Source organism: Copadichromis virginalis, linkage group LG19, assembly GCF_057382275.1.
Source record: "Copadichromis virginalis isolate Kocher_CV1m ecotype Utaka linkage group LG19, C_Virginalis_male_GT1.1, whole genome shotgun sequence".
Classification (NCBI taxonomy): Eukaryota; Metazoa; Chordata; class Actinopteri; order Cichliformes; family Cichlidae; genus Copadichromis; species Copadichromis virginalis.
In genome coordinates, this window is record NC_140636.1 from 28,617,830 (window position 1) to 28,637,209 (window position 19,380).

General features: G+C 41.8%; 1 long non-coding RNA gene across 1 annotated transcript in view; it reads right to left on the minus strand.

Annotated features, from left to right (window-relative positions):
- Positions 1–575: 575 nt before the first annotated feature.
- The window catches only part of LOC146686359 (uncharacterized), an 88,369-nt gene continuing 69,564 nt past the window's right edge, over positions 576–19,380 (minus strand). Inside the window, exon 4 of the long non-coding RNA XR_014916964.1 lies at positions 576–709. This is a non-coding gene — a long non-coding RNA (uncharacterized LOC146686359). The remainder of the gene's footprint in view (positions 710–19,380) is intronic.

Below are 19,380 nucleotides of genomic sequence, written 5' to 3' on the forward strand. Positions count from 1 at the left end.
AAAAATGATACGAGTCTCATCATTAGCACAAAGGGGAGGATGTGTACTGAGACACTCCTGGCCAGCCAAAACAGAAACAGCCGCACGCATTTCCACCTATAATATAAGCTTGTGCACGCACAGTAACACACAGCATCCATTCATTAATTTCCCAGAATCACTAGCAGATATTTATGTTTTTCACTTTAACTGATTTGTATGACTATGTGATGCCTTCTTCACAAATCATTAAAAAAAAGAAAAAGAAATCAGTTCCCACTTTTTATACAAAAGTATTATTTTGCTATCACACAAATTCAAGGCGTCACGATGTCTCACGGTGTATTAATATTTCATGTCATTCTTTCTCCTTTCCCTCATGCACTCCCATTCTATCACCTACCCTACCCACCTTCATTGCATCTCACCTCCCCGCGTTCTTCCTCTTCTATCTAGAGTCATTTGGGATCACCATGAACAAGATTTTCATATCAGGTAAATGAATATCTTTATCACAGAGGCAGAAGCTGGGATGCTCGGGGAGCTGGAGAGAATAATCACACAGAGCAAACAGTCTAGGGAGAAACAGAGAGGCACTCAGTAATAACAACCTCTCTCAGTCTCTGACACTGCTCTCTGTGTACATCTAAATAGCCTGCTTACTGTGGTGGATGCTGTGGGATCAATGGCTTTGCTGTGGCTTACCGCTGACCTGACACCTTGGAGGAGCCTACAGGAAAAAAAAGGATGAAAGGATGTAGTGATGGTACAACACGAGCCATGACACAATATTTGATATACAAGTTTAAGAGAAGTGCCTTTTTTCTTTTAATAATTGAGACATATTGGTCATATTTTTGGCCACTCTGGTAGTACTCAATCACTCAGTTCACCACTCTGGTCCTGACATAATTTTTCGGCAGCTGCTCCCAAGCAAATTTATCATCCAAAGATGAATAATCCTACTCACATTAGTACATTTTCAATTGGTGTGACAATCATTTTGTAATTTTTCCAGTAAAACATGCAACTATTGTACAGATTGCAGTTTAAATTTACCCAGACACTGATGGTTCCTTATGGATGACACCTAAAGATTATTTTAGGGATCCTCTGACTTTTCCACTGGAGCTGTACAACTCAACTAGTGTCACAACAACAGTAGGAGTAGCAGTAGCCAGGATTTGAAAACCATAGCTGAAGCTTAATGTAAAATCTACAGGAAGCATTTAAGATTACACTCTAAATGAATGAAGTTAAAGGTCGTATATTAAATATACAAATATTTTGTATATGTGTATTTTTTGTATCTATATGAACCCATTAATTGCGTTCTTCGTTAATTGTGCCATGAACGCCTCTGCAGGCACACACATTATCAGATTTGTTTGCAGTGTTTGGCTAACCGTAGCGGTGCTAGCAAAAGTAGCCTTTGTTTTTTCATGCTAGTGACCACATTTCACTGCAGAATGCGGTTACACATCACTTGGTTGTTTGGGTTATATCCCAATTTATTTGATCAAAGTCCACATACAGCGGGTATTTACTGCAGAAAAGCGTTAGCTTAGCTGTCATCTGTTTACTTCCTTATTTTCTCCTTTGCAACTTTAATTCACTGTCAGGGCTGGAGAGTGGAGCCCAGTAAAAAAATAGTACTGGATTAATACCCTGACTATAGTTTTAAAACAAAGCATAACATTTAAAATATTTGTGCAAATAAAAATAAAATAGCACTGATTAGCTAGAACAGTTTGTCACTAGTTTTATGCACTGTTACTAACAATTATGGAAGTTTTTAATAAATTAGATAAATCAGTCTGTTTCTGCATAACAGGTAGACTTTTCATTTACCTGTATGAAGACTGGGAACGCTTCATTCTTTTCTAATGTGGAGAGCAGAACAAAAAAGCAGCCATCTCTCTTTATTGCAATGCCCAATAACAGTTGATTTAATGGCTATAAAATGTGTTCATTAGAAGGTTATAGTTAAGAAATATTGAAAGTATACCTAAAAGTGTCACTTTTATAGTGAATGAACCGGATAATATAATCTAAAAAGGCTGTGATTATATTCAACTCCTGTCCTCCAGCATTATCTTGGAGCTCATAAAGGGATGAAATTTAATATGATGCTTTCAGTCAGTTTAATTGAATTTTAATTGCCACTCTGGACAGAAGGTTTAGATCTAATCAATAAAATATTAAACTTTTGGGGCTTTGAAGTGGAATGGTCTCCCTGTCGCCCTCGGTGCAATGCATCCTGCCGAATGGCGTGTATAAAAAGTCTGTTTATGAGATGAAGTAGCTGAGCCAACACCTTGCTGTTTTCCATAGAATTTCAACAGAATAGCAGAACAGCAGATAAATAACACAAGGCGAACAAGCTGAGATTCTATTAATTACGCTGGTGTGGAAGAGTGGTCGGTCACCTTCAAAGGAAGGCCTTTAATGTGCCAGAGCTATAAATATTTTGAAATGTCACACCTTGGGAAGACAGCATCAGGCCAGAGCCGTGGCGATAAATCAAAGCCGGAGAAGAACCAGGAAAGAAAAGATGGCTCTTTGGTATTTTAGAAATAATTACTAATACAAAAGAGGTAATGAATGAAGCTATAAATTACATTAAAACAGACCATTCGGAGAGAAATAGTTTATAAAACCCATTGCTGTTCCTTAAAATTACCTTCTCAGAATAGCGGCTATTTTACTTCATCCATCACTCATGGAGAAAAACATGTATGTATAATATAACTAACTCAGCTGACTGATGCAAAATTAATTGATTTTGTGCTGCTTTAAAATGGGAATATTGTTCTTTCCAAAATTACCATCACAGTAGTTTCTCCTTGCAAATATAATGCCTTACAATAATGTCCAAGGTCAACTTCTATGGGAACTATTAGAACCTTCCATGAAGTGCAACTTCGATCCAAATTGCAGAAGCTTTTCTCAGAGATACGACCTGGACAGACACCTGTGAGCTAGTGAGTGGCCTGTTTGTAGGCCACTCACTGACCGCCACTAGCATCACCAGCACACAATACAGTTATAAATCTGCAGGAGCCTTGGTAAGGCTGCTGCACGGATGGAAGGAATTTATCCTCCATCCCTATAGAGAGAGCTTGCGAGAGGAAATTGACATGGCCCATCCTCTAAGGCTCATAAAAGTCTAAATTAAATATCAAATGGAACCACTGATGGATAGCGTCCCTTCCATGGATCCCCAGCCCCGCCTCAGCCTCCACTCCCTGCCACGACAGGTGCTGCTCACATGACTGGAGAGCCAGACAACTTTGTTAGTGGGATTATTCTTGGTTCAGTGTAAAAGCCCCTGTGTACAAAATGAAGCAAGTGAACATAACAAGATGCCATTATTCGTTTCTGGTTTCTGCCAGTTAGATCCTCCCTTTCTTTCAGAGGATTCATAAATATTACACAGTGCATGTATGACTGAATGTTTTTTCAAAAGGAGCAATTTATCATCTGAATTACAGAATACATGATTCTCTACATATCCATATTTATAAACTCATGATTCTACAATCCTCAGCAGAAGAACGCTTCCAAAGATTGCTGTCAGAGCGAAACACCTCTATGGCAGATACACTAACACTAATGCCAACCCCACCACAATAGCAGTGGTAACACAAGGCTAAAACTGCACATTATGAATCATCAATTGTCGCCCTGCTTTGTATTATCTCCAGAGAAAATCCCAATCTGGGCTTGAGCCCACGGCTGATGGACACCCCATTATTCACTTGCGCTTCTTCAGCTCTGAGACAGGAGTGGGGATAGGCAGTAAAACGGCGGCCTTAAGATTAATCCTCCCCTCTTTCTCCTGCTTTCTGAATCAGAATGAAATAGAAAATTCCCTTCCCTTAATCAAAAAGTTTTTATCACCCCCCCCTCACCCGCACCCCAACCTGGAAGTGGAAGTGGGCATAATGCTTGTTCCATTGCTCATCCCCTGAATTGACACTGTAGTGTGTGATGAGAGGGATCTGCTAGTGCTGTCTTTTGTACTGTGACAAGCAAGCACAGCCCCAATCCCAAAAAAAGTTAGGATGCTGTGTAACATGTAAATAAAAATAGATTGCCATGATTTACAAAAATCTCATGAACCCACATCTTCACGCTAAAACATGGAAAACACACCAGATGTTTAAACTAACATAATTTACTATTCCATGAAAAAACAGGTGGGATCTGCTTGTCGTGTCAGTAACGTTGGAAACCATCAGCACCATCAAGGTTCATTTTTTTCGTATCAGGGAATAAAACTTTCTTCCACCTTTCAATGTCCCATGTTTGGTGCTCTCTTGCAAAGTCCAAATGGTTAGTTCTGCGGCGTTCAAGGAGATGAGGTCTTTGAAGACATGTTTGTTTTGAAGCTCTCCAGTCTCAGATGGTGTCTGATTGTTATGGGGCTGAAATCGACACCCTAATTTGGGTAGAGGATTGTTCAGTGTCTTAACGGACAGATAATTGGATCCTCTGGCTCGGTGCTGGTGAAATTTTTTTGGGTCTTCCACTTGACTTTTTTTCCATAACCCTCAGGATCATTTAAGAAATTCCAAATGACTGTCTTACTGCGTCCCACCTCAACAGCAATGGCTCGCTGCGAGAGACCCTTCTTATGCAGTTCAACAACACGACCACGTTCAAAAAGGGACCGTTTTTTTCCTTTGCCATCAGAACATCATGACAGTGTGACTACCTGACAGAAAATGACAATGAATCCACATTTTTTTCACAGATTTGCCCTTTTAAAGGCATGTATTTCTAAATTTCTAATCAGCTGTAAAACAGCCTGTTTTACTTTAAGTGTTGTTCTCAATAAATTGTTTGCTCAAAAAAAATGTTTTCTCTCACTCCAATCTCTTCCTGTTGCACATTTGGGACTGTATATGCAGGTTTTAGACCACCATAATCTCCCATCCAGGCGTCTTTTTGAGGGAAGGCTTTGCATTTTTCAGCAAGACAATGTTAAACCACATTCTGCATAAACAGCATGACTCCATAGTAGAAAAGTTCGGGGGTTGAACTGGCCTGCCTGCAGTCCAGACCACCAATTTCCAGCTGTAAACATCTGCCACATCATGTAAGAAAACACATGACAAAGACGAACCAGCTGAGCAGCTAGAATCTTACATCTGATGAGAATAGGACAGTTTTCTTTCCCAAATGTCCAGCAAGGGATCTCTGCAGTTCCCAGACATTTACAGACTGTTATTAAAAGTAGAGTGGATGCTACACAGTGGCAAGCATTGGCCTGTCCAACTTTTTCCAATGTTAGCAATAAAGTTTTGTAAACTAAGGTTGTATGTCTGTGAAGGTTCTCAGTCATCCAGGTCATCGTAGTCAAAGGAGCTTGCAAAGAAAAGCGTCTGGACTTCTTTAAGTTGCTTGAAGACGTTTCACCTCTCATCCGAGAAGCTTCTTCAGTTCTAAGGTCAAATGGTGGAGAGTCCCAGATATAAACCTAGTGGGAGCAACCCCCCACGGAGGGACAAAAGGACCCCCTGATGATCCTCTAATCGCCTGAGCCAAGGTGTGAAACTGGGTGTGGGTCCCAATCAACCAGAGTTTCGGGTGTGTTCATTGTGAAACCTGGCCCCACCTTATCATGCGAATTCCTGAGGTCAGATGGCCCAGGATGTGAGTGGGCGTTAAGGCGTCTGGGAAGGGATCTCAAAACTGGATTATAGATGGCAGAGAGTTGGTGTCGTAAACCCCCGCCTCTGTTCAAAGATGGTCGCTCACAGTGGACATAGATGGCTTCTTGAACACACAATGAACACACCCGAAACTCTAGCTGATTGGGACCCACGCCCAGTTTCCCACCTTGGCTCAGGCGATTAGAGGATCATCAGGGGGTCCTTTTGTCCCTCTGTGGGGGGTCACTCCCACTAGGTTTATATCTGGGACTCTCCACCATTTGACCTTAGAACTGAAGAAGCTTCTCGGATGAGAGGTGAAATGTCTTCAAGCAACTTTAAGAAGTCCAGACGCTTTTCTTTGCAAGCTCCTTTGACAAGGTTGTAAATTAAAATCTTTATTATTTACATACAGGTCTTAAGGGGCGATCGAAGCTCAAGAGTTGGCAGTTTGTCTTGTAATTGGAAGGTTGCCGGTTCGAGCCCCGGCTTTGACAGTCTCGGTCATTGTGTCCTTGGGCGAGACCCTTCACCCGTTGCCTACTGGTGGTGGTCAGAGGACCCGGTGGCGCCAGCGTCTGGCAGCCTCGCCTCTGTCAGTGCGCCCCAGGGCAGCTGTGGCTACAGTGTAGCTTCCCATCACCAATGGGTGAATGACTGAATGTAGTGGAAAGTGCTTTGGGTCCTTAGAGACTAAGTAAAGTGCTATACAAATACAGGCCATTTACCATTTAAGAACAGGGCAACCACATTTGAAATAACATGGTGGCAAATTTCGTGGTACTGTGCTGTAATAGAAGGCAATAAGGCATGGATATATAGAAAAATGGCTAATAACATCATTTTAAATCTAATTATCAGAAAACTTATTCTATATGAGGAGTGTCTAGAGCCAATTATTTTAACTAAAACCGAACAATCACAATCATCTTTTCCTCGTGCTCACAGGTTGGTAATGTGCGGCATAAAGTGAGATGTGATTTGGCTCTCAGTGAGATCAAGCATCAGGTGAGCTGTGAAGTTGCGGTTGTAGTTGTCTCTTTCCTCAAACAGCTAACCTCACCAAAGCCTCGATGCCATCATGCCTTAGTCGGCCCGCATCACTTAGCAGAGGGGTGTGAATTTGTTTTTACGGAGGCGTTAATGAACTGTGGGCTTTGCGGCCTTAATGAGAGTGTGCCTCTATTGAGCAAAGGTACCTGGGAGGATAATAAGAGTTCACAATTCACAAACGTATCCCTCGCTGCCGCTTATATGGTGTTTTAACAAAAGAGCTGTTGATGGCCGCTGATGCAGTTCATCTCTGACCTGGCAAATCAGCTGCGCAAGGAAACAAGACTACGGGAGTATTCGTCATCCATCAAGAACATGCAGTTTTGTACCACACCTTCTGGCTTCCAGCCAAGTCCAAAGCGACCCATTGTACAGCAGCCAAAAGACAAAGGCAGCTCCCCCTCTGCTCTGCGAGAACAGTGCGTGGAGGTGTGGGTGGTTATGCAGATCACTAATTGTACAGGCCACCGGGGAAAGAGAGAACGGAATGGCAGCCTCTCTGCAAGACATAGCGAGGGAGGGGAGGGACGGACTGGTGTGAGCCACCCTCCTTTCTCTCTCACTCCCTCTCTTTCTCCTTCTTTTTCACTCTCTACCCTAAATTGGCAGCTGGCAGGCAAATGAATGCAGTGTGAAGTGAGCCCACTGAAGTGCAGGGTCCTGCTGTTCAGGCAACAAAGGAGCTCCATGCGAGACATCTGCTGTTCAGTTATCAGAATACATTTAGTCACGTGCCTCCCTTCCCGTGCTCTTTCTCCATTCCTCTTCCACCAAAGCCATGCAACATCCATTCTGTCAACTGAGAACTGAGCCTTTCTTTCCAGCCAGTCCTCTTCAACAGCATTCTTCTTTAGATCACTCCTCCACTGATACTCCCCCCATCACTCTCTCTCATTCTGTGACTTGCCTTTACAATCCCTCTCTCCACCTCTTTTTACGCTGCCTTTATTTAAACAGTTTAGGTCTGGCAGATAACCCTGGAGTGCTTCCTATCTGGTCCAGAATGCTTGAACTCTGTGTGAGTGATCACAAGACGGCCTGAGGAAACAGCAGACTGAATCTTAATGAGCCACACTCGCACAAGCAAAAGTAAATTGAGCTTACCACCATGATAAATTAAGCTAATGAATGCAATTGTTTTGTGGCACGCTAGCTTGGGCTGGAGCCAGATGGTCAATACTTAGTGCAGAGTTTTGTGGCGCTTATCTTACTTTTCCTCTTTTCTTGCTTTTCTGCTAAAAAACAAAAACAAAACAAACAATTTCTTCCTTCTGTTATATTACATTTTGCTTCTATCTTAGTTTACTACCTCTGACACGGTTTGCATGAATACCTTTTAGGTATGTGTCCTTCCGACACGGTTGACCAGGGACTTGCAGCTGAGTAAAACAAGCATCAACGAGGACATGATAGGGGTCTGTGGTGGAGACCGTGGTGTGCATTTCTCCCCATTTCCTGTCCTGACTCACGATATCCGTGTTTACTTTAACATTTAATACCCCTAAAGTGTGTCACTCGGTTTGCACGCTCTTCACTCTCCACTTTGTCCTCCATCCTCTCCCAGTGGTGCAGACTAGCATGAAGGTTGCACATCCAGGAAGGGACAAACCCCCTCCTGTACTGCGTGTAAACTAGATGACTTCCTCTAGGCAGGTGGCACATATCCAGATGTTCTCTCAATTTCCTTCGTGTGTGTGTGTGTCTGCTATGTGTATGCGTGCATGTATTGCTTGACACACCCCAAGATGGTGACCTCCATGCTCTCTCAACAACATCACCACTGGAGCAGTTTACACCATAATGACTTGTACTGCCCGAGGCCCCACCACATCTGTGGCTCCCTTCCTCCATCTTTGTCTCTCAGTCTTTACCTCTTTCTGTCTCTGTTTTTCTCTTTGTCTTTCGACCTCCCTAACATGCAACCTGTCCACAAGTCTTCTGCTTTCTCTGGTCTGTCATGCATTTTCCCACTCACTTCAGCCTCACTTTAGTCAACAGCACTATTACTGGGGGGAAAAAATTGCAAAGCTCACTTCGCAACGACTTAATGCATGTCTAACATGACACCTATCTGCCACAATAAACAAACACATCATTCATGTCAGTTGGCTCGAGAAGGTAGGTGCAGCCCCTCAGTGAAGGGCCGAGTGTCCAAGATAAAGCGCAGGGTCTGCTCTGCACTGACTGAGTCTAATGTCAGCAGGAGTGACGTGTACTCCACCAACAACAACTCAGCTCATTACACACCCAGGACGGCATGGAGGGAAAATGGTGCATCCAAAATGTGACCATGTGCTGACCAGGCATTCTGTCCCAGTCCTCCCCCCCGGCTGTATATGGAGAGCAATGACCTCTTACTCTGATAGTGCGGCATTCGATCGATCACACGTGACATTTGTGACACTGCATGCATCCTAGATATGCATCTCCGCGGTGTCAACTTATCAGTCAAACCATCTCACAGACAGGACATACATATCAAAATACATGTTCAGCAGCTCCAGCAGGGAAGCTGTATGCGGCCTGACTCAGATTCTCTGACGATTTTACATAAGATCAACTGTGTCTCTGTGAATCTTGCCAGAGCCTGTTTCACCCTTACAGGTAGTAAACTCCCAAATACAAAGCAGACAGATAAATAATTGACTTCATCATCACAATACAGGGGGTCCATTTTTTTGTTTTTGTTTTTCAGAGATATATCTATATTTTTTTTCAAGATATACTGTACTAGAGCCACCTCTAAAAGATACTATAATGTATCTATCTGAATTTATGAGAACACACACACACACCAGTCACCACACACAGTGTCTTGTTTTCAGGTTCATTAAGCCCCAGTGTTACCCAGAGTGGCTGACAGGATGAGGAACAGTGCAGAAATCTCCCCCTGCAGGTATTCATTCACATTATCATTGGGAAAAAGCCTCTCTCGTCAGTGCCCTTGTTACGGCTCGAGGGGGGACCACTAATTAGAGAGACAAGAACTGCTTGAGAATAAGTCCATTACACCCATGTGGACCCAAAAGCTTAAAATACCTGGAATATCAGCAAACTCACAATATCTCCTCTAATCACTCTCAATCTGGCTGAGGGCATCTTTTAAAGCATGGAAAAATACGACCAAAGCATCGTAGAGATAGACAGGAATGGAGGGAGGAAGCTGTCGGCTGTTTGAGAGGCTTTATGAAAATTATCTTCCAATTAGAAGCGATAATCAAATCATACATGAACCCCACTCGTGAATTCTCAGCAATTTCTCCAATTTCTGTCTCTTTTTACGCTCTCAGTCTTAACCTGTGAGTAAATGAGTGTGTGTGATGTGGATCCAGCTTCAGATGAACTCACAGAAGAAAATTGTGTTAGTTTTCTCATCAGCGGTATTTGTACTAATACACTGGAAATGCCTCTATCAAAGTGCAGGAGTCATGTGCGGCTCCTCATTGTAGTAATACAATTTAGGGTGAAAGATATCAAACTGATTATCACTGCTCATTTAGTAATCTCAACCCCACATCAACAGAAAAAAGCAGCTGGGATATAACAATGAAAAATATGATCAACTGAATTAGTATACACAAAATACAGTATACATGCATATTGTACTATACTACACAAATGTATCAGAGGAATTTTATGACAGCTTGCAGGTGCTTCTGCTTCACTTGAGCATTTACACTTTATGCCACATAATATTCTTGCATTTCAAAGGCAAATCATGCATTGTTAAACTGATGGACCCAGAAGCTACTACTTACAGCATACACTGCAAAACTACATATGTTGTCAAATAATCTTGTCTGTCATTACCTTTAAAAACTTTTATTTTCTAAAGACAGCTGACAAGATCTATCAGACCTCTGAGATCATTTCAATTTGTACCCAACAGAAAACAACCGCCAGAATCAATCTGGTGGCACTAGATGAGTGACTTTTCTCATAATGTTAAAGTTAAAGCTAAACGTGAGCTACACTACCAGTCCTGTTTGAAAGTGCAGACAAAGACAAGCTGAGCACCAACATGCCTCAATTTCAAGCATTTCAAGCTGTTAATATTTTACTTTTCTTACAGTACACAGGTACATGAAATCCCTTACAATACTGTGTCACATTGAGAACTAGTGCATAGGGAATATTACTAATTCCTACTTAACTTCATTGCTTCACATTTTCATTTCATTACGCTCCAACAAATGATCCATTAGTTTGGATGGAGACTCTAGTAGGCAGGTGAATTCAGCCTGCGTGCAGTTGGCAGTATTTATGCAAGTTGATTTAACTGCTGGATAGGGTCCTCTTGTGAAACATGAGTCAGTTCCAGCATTTAACCTCACCATACTAATTTATGCACCATGGCATAGGGTACTTTATCATCTGCTCTTTGGGGAGAGACAGTCATCTCATTAGGCAGGATTTAATGAAATGCAAGGATACACTTCTTAATTCCGTAGATGGCTGAAACAAAAATCCAGTGTAAATCCTGCACTCCTCTGTGGCTGTATAAATTGTAGCAGACAGAGGAGGGAGGAAGAGAGAGGGAGAGGCAGTGGGAGAGACTTGAGGTGAGGAAGAAAGAAGATGTGCCTATAAAGTCCAAATTTGTTTTGCGATGGTTACTTTCCTGGGTTGAAAGTTGGATAAAACAATGTTTTGGAAGCACGTGGCATGGAGATATACTGACTTATATCTCAGACATTGTAAGTCTAAAATATCTACAAAACAGGACGCAGATGCAGGATCTTTATTCACAGCAACAGACCAACATGTGCAGCGAAGCCACTGTTCTAACAAAGTCCCACTAGTGTTCTAGCCTCCAGCCAACAAAGGCATGTTAAATTCTTTTACAAGAGCAGACAGTCGATAGAAAGAAATAGGACAGACTGTTGACCAATCTTGGCAAATGTACTTGTTCATTTTCAGGCAGGCCTGTAGACAAGAGCCACCAGACAAGGAACACACCAGCTCATCATCAACTGCACGACACAGAACATTAACACCATAATTTACATAAAATTACTTACATACTGGTGTAGTAATTTAATTTGTTTGACCAGTACAGTGCAACTGTGAGGAATAGATTCATGCAGGCACCACGAGGGAGCTCTGCTTACTCTTCCACATGACTAATTCTATCACAAAATGTTATTTAAAAAAAATAGACACTTTAGAAAACCCCATTTAATTTACAACTCCCTCCATTCCTTCCCAGGCACACGCTCGCATGCGCGAACTGACATTCATGTGCAAATGTAGTTGATGCTGTAGTTCCGCATCAACGCCAGAGTATCCACTGGACAACTTGCATTGCAATATGAATAATTAGATGCTGATGTGTTTCATGCGCAGACTTGTAGAGAGACCTCAGGTTACAGTGACCTGGCGTAACACTTGAATAGCCCTGAATAAAACTTCTTTGAAATTCACAAAGGCAGTTTCACAGGTGGGACATTGTCAGTTACTGATGTGTCAGTTATAGAAAAAGTCAAAGCAAAATGTCCTTTTGATTAACACGTTTACAGTGAATGAAAACCATTTAAAAATCCTCAAAATAAACTGACTGTGACAACAAGCAACCTCGAAAGTTCTTTCAAAATATGCTAAACAAAACTGCCATTTCCTTAAGCGACTTGTATTGTGTGTATAGGTACTAGCCAGCACTGGCATTGCTTGGTATGAAAAGCACAATAACAAAGAAATATAATGGTCTGATGATGATTTATCTTTAACGGCTTTGCCTAAATTCAAATGGTTTTAGGCTCAGCCCACAATATCTGTTGTCATCTGTTAAACAAGGTGTAGTGCTGGAACGGTATGGTCAGCCAACATTTCAGAGTCATTAGGTTCAGTGATCACTCTGCAGGGGACCATAACTGCAAAGGAATTGGAAGCCATTTCTAGACTAGAGGGAACAGTGGGTGCCAGCACTATTTCCTCACTGTTTCCAGACCCAGTAAGGCTTCATACGAGAATTTCAATGAATTGAAAACAAGGGTAAAAAACATCACAGAAACCGATCATTGATCTTTACACTAAACTTTGGTTTGTATTGTGTTTGTGTTACTGGCAGGTTTTAAAGATAATTTAAAAGAATAAAAACTGAAATGAAAGATACAATTTTCAGGTTCTTCTTCCTGTGTCATTGATTCAGTTTTCTCTGATATGTATGCAATATTGAAATACCTCTCTACTGTGTGTCACAAAGTATTAAAATGATCTCTACCACTGATTCCGAACATGGCAGTAGGGTGCTGGTTGAGCATCTATTTTTTTCTCTCTATATATATATTGTCCTGTCTAATAAAGGCGAAGATGCCAAAAACAAATCTTAAAACATGCTAAACATAATGTAACGTGAACATATGCATCAAATAAAATAGAAATTTGGACAAGAAGCTAACTTTCTCTGTGTTTCAACTTGTGTTTTTTGCAGGTACAATCCCATGAAATAGACTGTGCACACTCATTCTCTTGTGTAGTGCATGAATTTCAGTTTTCTCAAGTCAAGCACAGCAAGACACTTACAATACACCTACTTAAACCACAGGTTTTAGCTTCTGCTAATGCTTTAAGCTTGTTGTTTTAAATATACTTTATTGATAACCAATATTTACACACACAGACACACAAAAAAAACCCACAACACACATTAGCACATAAAAATCTGCTACCTTTACCTAGCTAGCTAGCATTAGCATTTAGTCTGTGCTTATGATATCGTCAATCCTGCTTCAGCTGGTTGAAAACTGGTTGGTGATCGCTCGCTTTTTGCACACTCTATGTAAAGGTAGTGTAAATGCACTACAAATAGGAACTTTGAATGCTGAAGTATGTTGAAGATACAGTATTTCCCTTACTACTGATTCACTGCTAGCTACAGACTAGCTACAGTAACAGAGCAAGACCATAGGGCAATAAATGAATAAATAAATAAATGCCGAATAAAAAGAATATAGTTGAAGTCTAATTCAGTCGGATTAGATATAACTAATATATTTCCAAACTCCTTCAATTAAATGCAGTTCTGAAACAAGGAAATCTATGAGGGAACATAAAACAATGCATCTTCAGCCTGTTTTCTTTGAACTTACAGGAGAATTACAGCAGCTCTTATTCAACATCAGCCATGGCTAACCTGACAGGAGAGCTGTCACCTTCCTGTCAACCTGGCTGCTGTTTCAACGTAAAACCCTGTCACTGTGACACGGAGAAAAAAAAAAACCTCACCACCTCTACTAGAGAAAAGAACTTAATGTCCGCCCTGAAAATTGCTCAATTCCTTTTTTTCTGTCCCTGTGACATATTATTATATATTGTTTCCAGGAAAAGCATTTTCTATTATTTCCATTAGAAATATGAAAGTTTTGGGGGGTGGGAGAAAAGCGCTTGCAGGATGTAGAACAACATTTGGGGGAGAGAGGTGAGGGTAAAATGCAATTGAAAGGCTGTAATTATTTGAAATAGTCTGCTAATGTGTATTATCATGTCATTAAATGTAAATGAGATGGAGCTAAAAGACCCAAAGCGAAGGACTTGTGGCATGCTCCACAAAGAGAGGAAAGGGTGGGGGGGGGGGGGAAACAACTCCATAATGCGGAAAAAAATAGAGGAAAAAATGTCAAGGCTATGTTCATTTGTGGGGACGTAAACATTTAATAAGCTGACCAACCCATGACAACGAACTGTGATGCATTTACAAACAGCTACTGGAACTTACCAAACCTTTGAGGCTGCTACTGACACGCAGATAAAGAGAGGGCGGATAGTGAGAGCGATTTAGTGGGAAGATCCTGATGCTGTCTGAAGTCCCAAAGATAACTGTCTTGATTGTGAGTGGGTGTGTGCACGAGTGTGTGCGTGCATATGTGTTTACTCTTGCATTTGATCCCCGACGTGAGCGAGCATCATTCCACTCCAGCTGCTTAATAAGGCTGTCTGGGCCAGCAGCTCCTCATGGCCCCCAGCCCTGTTATCAGAAACATTAAGCTGAATATTAATGGCCTGGCTCGAGACGCATGCCATTAAGCTTGGTTAGCCATTTCTCTCTGTCCTTTCCCTACCACTGTACAGGAATTAATGAATCGTGGCTAAAACAGGGTACACAAAAGAACAAGAGAGATAGAGAAAGTGAAAGAGAAATGAGGAGCGTGGTTGGTGGCTATTTCTCAAAAGCAAAAGATAAATACGGGCGAAAATGTAACATGTCATGTGTGGACAAAGGGGGGAAAAAAAAAAGAGTAAGGTGGCAACATATCTAAAAATAAACTCCTGGTTGTAGTTCTTTCCCTCCCGCTACATTAATAACACACCCACGACAGACCTTTGTGTCTTGCTCAAAGAACGAAACAACAAAAAAATTATTTGGTAATGAGTTGTTCATCTTTATTTCCTCTGGCTGAGCAGGCACATAGGTTTACATTTAAAATGGAACAGAGAGAGGGAAAGCACTTATTACTCCCTAAGTGCTGTGCTGCTGCAGTCTAAGCAAAGTGAGCTGTTAACGGATATAATTTGTGCAGAATAGCCAGAGGAGAGCTTTTGATATGCAGAAGAGCTGACCTCCGGACTGCCACTTTAATTGGGTTTTTAATTTTCCAGGCCATCTGACAGTATCAAACATGATCCCTGAGCTTTGCCCCACTGATTGGAACCACCGTGACAAGAGGAGCCTGACGTTCCCTTCGCTTTTCACGGGAGGGAGGACAGCAGAAAGAAAAAGGAAAAAGAAGTGAGACGAGAGGAAATAAAAGCATGTGAGCCAAAGAAGGGCTTGGGATGGAAATTCGTCTTAATAGTGAAGACCTGAGTGCGGTATTGTGCGGGGGCTGAGGCTGTGCTAGTGATGGGATACCACCCTCAGAGATGGGGAGGAAAGTGCAGACTGCTGAAATATAGGCTGTCACTTCTGACTAGCGACAGTGCACAAAAGACCTAACCAGACTTCACTGCTTGAAGAGCTGAACCAGTTGTATACAGTATGCTAAAGACAGCAGGTCAGTTAATAGAGGCAAACTTTAGTTCTGAGCTCAAAAGAGTTTTGCCTCATTTCACAACAGTTTTTTCTGCTGTTGCTAACTAGATCGAAATCAGCAGGTGTAATGTGTATGCATTTGTGAGCAGGGTTGTCCAAATACTCTTCCACACTCTGCAGGAAAACTTCAGCTCTCATCTGGAAACATTATAGCGCAGCGTGGAATGGCTTTCAAATGAGGCTACATCATCAAATCCTAACATGGCCCATCAACACGCCAACCACCACAATTATCACCTGCGCCAGTCCATCTGGCTCGCTATCGTCACACAGACAAGAGTCTGTCTTGTGGTTTTTGGACAGGGGTTCCTACTGCAGCCTGTTTGTTCAATCTGCAAGACCACACAAAGAGTTTCAGCCCTCTAATCTCCTAACCAAACAAGACAGCAATTACACAGGCAGATAACTAGGGGACATTTTCATCCGTGGTGACAGTGCTGGCACAGAAGTGTGTCTGTTGTAGACAGAAGAAGAGAGGGAGACAGAGGGAGAGGGAAGAAGACTGTTGTCCTGTTTGAAGAAAAGAGAGGTTCACCTGCCAGTCAGAAAACACAACTGTGACACCCACTGTAGTCATTACAAATGGACAGTTATCTCAAGGAGCACTGGAGGTGGTTGAGCGGGTCACAACCTGCCAACAGGATGTGACAGTTATTGACTAACTGACATATTTAGCACTTTTATTTATGTCATGGAATTTATTTATTGCTGACATGAAACTCTGGATTGGATTTCCCTGAATCCAAACATCCGTGTTGAACTCTTTGTACACCATGAACGGAAAACTCTAATTCCAAGCTGAAACAAAATGACTCATGTCCTTGGTAAGTGTGAGAATGTGAATGAAATCGGTGGACAGGGTCATCATTCAGAATTAAGTCAGTTCCATGACATGCATTAGACAAATGTAGCTATTTTTCACGAGTAGTGGAATACATTACAGATGAGATTGAGAGTAATGTACCTTTCTTGGCACCACAGAGATTCTTCAACCTTTAGTCATTAAAAAGTGGGAACTTTTCCACCTTTTCCTTAAAGTTCATGTTCTCATTGAAGCTAAATTACTCTGTCCTAAGATACTCGTAAAAAACCTGCGATGACAAAACCCTTTTAGCACGTCATGAAATACAGAGCGGTTATATATTTGTACGTGTGAGGTGCACGCCTGCTAACCTGCACTCCTATACAGCGAAATCTGCATGCATAAGCACTCGCACACGAAAGCACACGCTGAAACGAGGCTCCATACACTCACACTCACATATACACACACACGGGCGTACACAGAAATCTCATTAGAGCCTTTGTTAATTGCAGTAGACAAATGCTAATGGTTTGGGCAACAAAGCAGCCGTGTGTATGAAAAATGAGAATCCACAAAGTAATTATTACATCCAATATTAATTTAATTATACCATTTTTTGTGATACAGTAATTTGAGGAGGGCTGGGGTTGGGTGGGGGGGTTTCTAATCACACTCACTCTTGAAATAAATTAGGAGTTACAGAGGCGCAGGGGAGCTGAGGATTTCTCCAAAGACTCACTAGGGGGGAAATAGCATCATTCTCCTTCAGAGAACTGGGATTTTCACATTTAAATTAAAACGCTACTGTTGCTCTCTCATCAAATGTGAGACTGCAAGAAAAAGAGTGGGATGCCTATGTGTTTTCTGTGCCAGAAAAAACACAGCCTTTTTTGTTTCCTGGTGGCCATGCCTAGCGTTTGGCTGATGAGAAAATGGTGAGACGGTGCGGCTGTCAGTGCATTGGCTGTGTCTGAATAAAAGTACGAATATTAATCATTTCTCCTGGGCCTGGTTTTGCCTCTTCGCCTCTGTCTTCTGAGCCCAGAAATGTAATTGCACTTGTTTTCTATATAATCAGTAGCCAGAGAGTCTGTGTTATTACAGACTCTCAACGAGGGAGCTTTTGTTTTAATCTTTTGATTCCAAAGTCAGGTTCTTTTTTATCAGCTGTGGTGTACACAAAAGAAAGTTTGATTGGCGGGGAGTTTGCATCTTTTTTCCACCACCACCCCCACCCCACCCCTCCTGTCTCTGTCATGTAAATTGTTATTGTCTTTTACCTCAAATTGCCTGAGAAGTTTGTCAGATGAATGGATTCGCAACGCTGCGCTTTCTTCTAAGGATTTGTAGGCTACATAACACGCACGGTGGCCAGTTATAATTCAAACAAACACACCTCAGCCCCAGCCTGTGCAAGGCTGTATCTGTGCATGCACAAATTGGACAGATGTATGTTAACAGTCTGTGCCATTGTACCTCTTTTTGTGCATGCGTGTCTCACTCTCTTTCCCGCTCCAGTCTTTTTTTATATTCACACTTTTTAATAAAGCAGAACATCTCGCCTCTGGACGTCACATGGATGGACAGCTGTGCCGGTGGTCGAGGTGAAAATAAACCCCAGGACATGTCAAAGAGTGAGATTTCCAGTCCTAAAATTAGATGAGAAACCTGGGTGTCTGTGAAGAGTGGGAAGAAGGAGCGAGGGGAGGGAAGGAGCGCGGAGGGGTGAAATAAAGTGTTAGAGAAGCACGTCCACCCCTGGTCAGTTACTGTAAATCAGGTCCCTGAATGACTAAGGGTTACACCTCAGGAAGTAGCTTCCTGGAGTCAAAAGTGCAATGGTATTTATATAATAACACTGTTTCATTCCAACATCCCCCCGTTACAGAGTAATGGGGCCTCTGGCAGCAGCGCCTTTAATGCTCTAATGGCAGAATTAAAACCAGGGGATGCCAATGAACGGATGTAAATTAACAATCACCTCGCTATAACAAACTCGTACACACGTACTTTATCACACACATGCACACAGGAAGTCAGCATGCCAACTTGCTCGCGTCCTTCAAGCAAATAGCAAATTAGGGGAGCATCTGATAAGAGTGGGCTATTGTTTTCTTATCTGCCTGGAAGCCTTTATAAGTTAGTGCCACGTGAAAAGAGCTGTTTAACGTGACTTTCAAACCAGTGGTGGACTAAACAAGTGCAATGAGATTTTTTTTCAAAGTAAACAAAAGTTGTGTCTGCATTTGTCACCAAAATGACTTGTCCAGGGGCCTACATGCAATAACCTCCTTTGAAGAAAAAAAAGACTGCGCAACACTATTAGTAGTCAGGAATCCAGAGGGTGAATTGCCAGCAAACATTTTGATGAGTAGTAACCATCAGCTGGCCGTCTTTTCTTGTTGACAAATAGCTCCAAAATGAAAGTTTATTTGACAGCACAGAAGCTACCCCAGTGTTTGCTCGAGGTATGCCTTCAACATCTCGCCTAGACATCGAGGAGGAGAAAGTCTGTTTTCTTTGTCGATTTGAATAAAATAACACACACAAAAAAATATATAATAATAAAATAGTCACTTGACTGATGATTCAAACTTGCAATCTCATGCTTTTATGTCCACACTGGTATGAATAACACCATTCCTTACCAGTTTACCATGCCACAGATGAAGTAAAATGTACTTCTAACAGGCTGTGGTACTACTACTCTATCTATACTGTATTGAGATGTGTGGACAAATCCGTTTACAGCAGTAGTTGTAGTTGAAAGGTTTCAACTGTTTTTGAAAAGGTAAGAGAAAAATTATTAATACCACAATTTAAAAATAGTAGACAAAGAAAAACGTCTTAGCAAA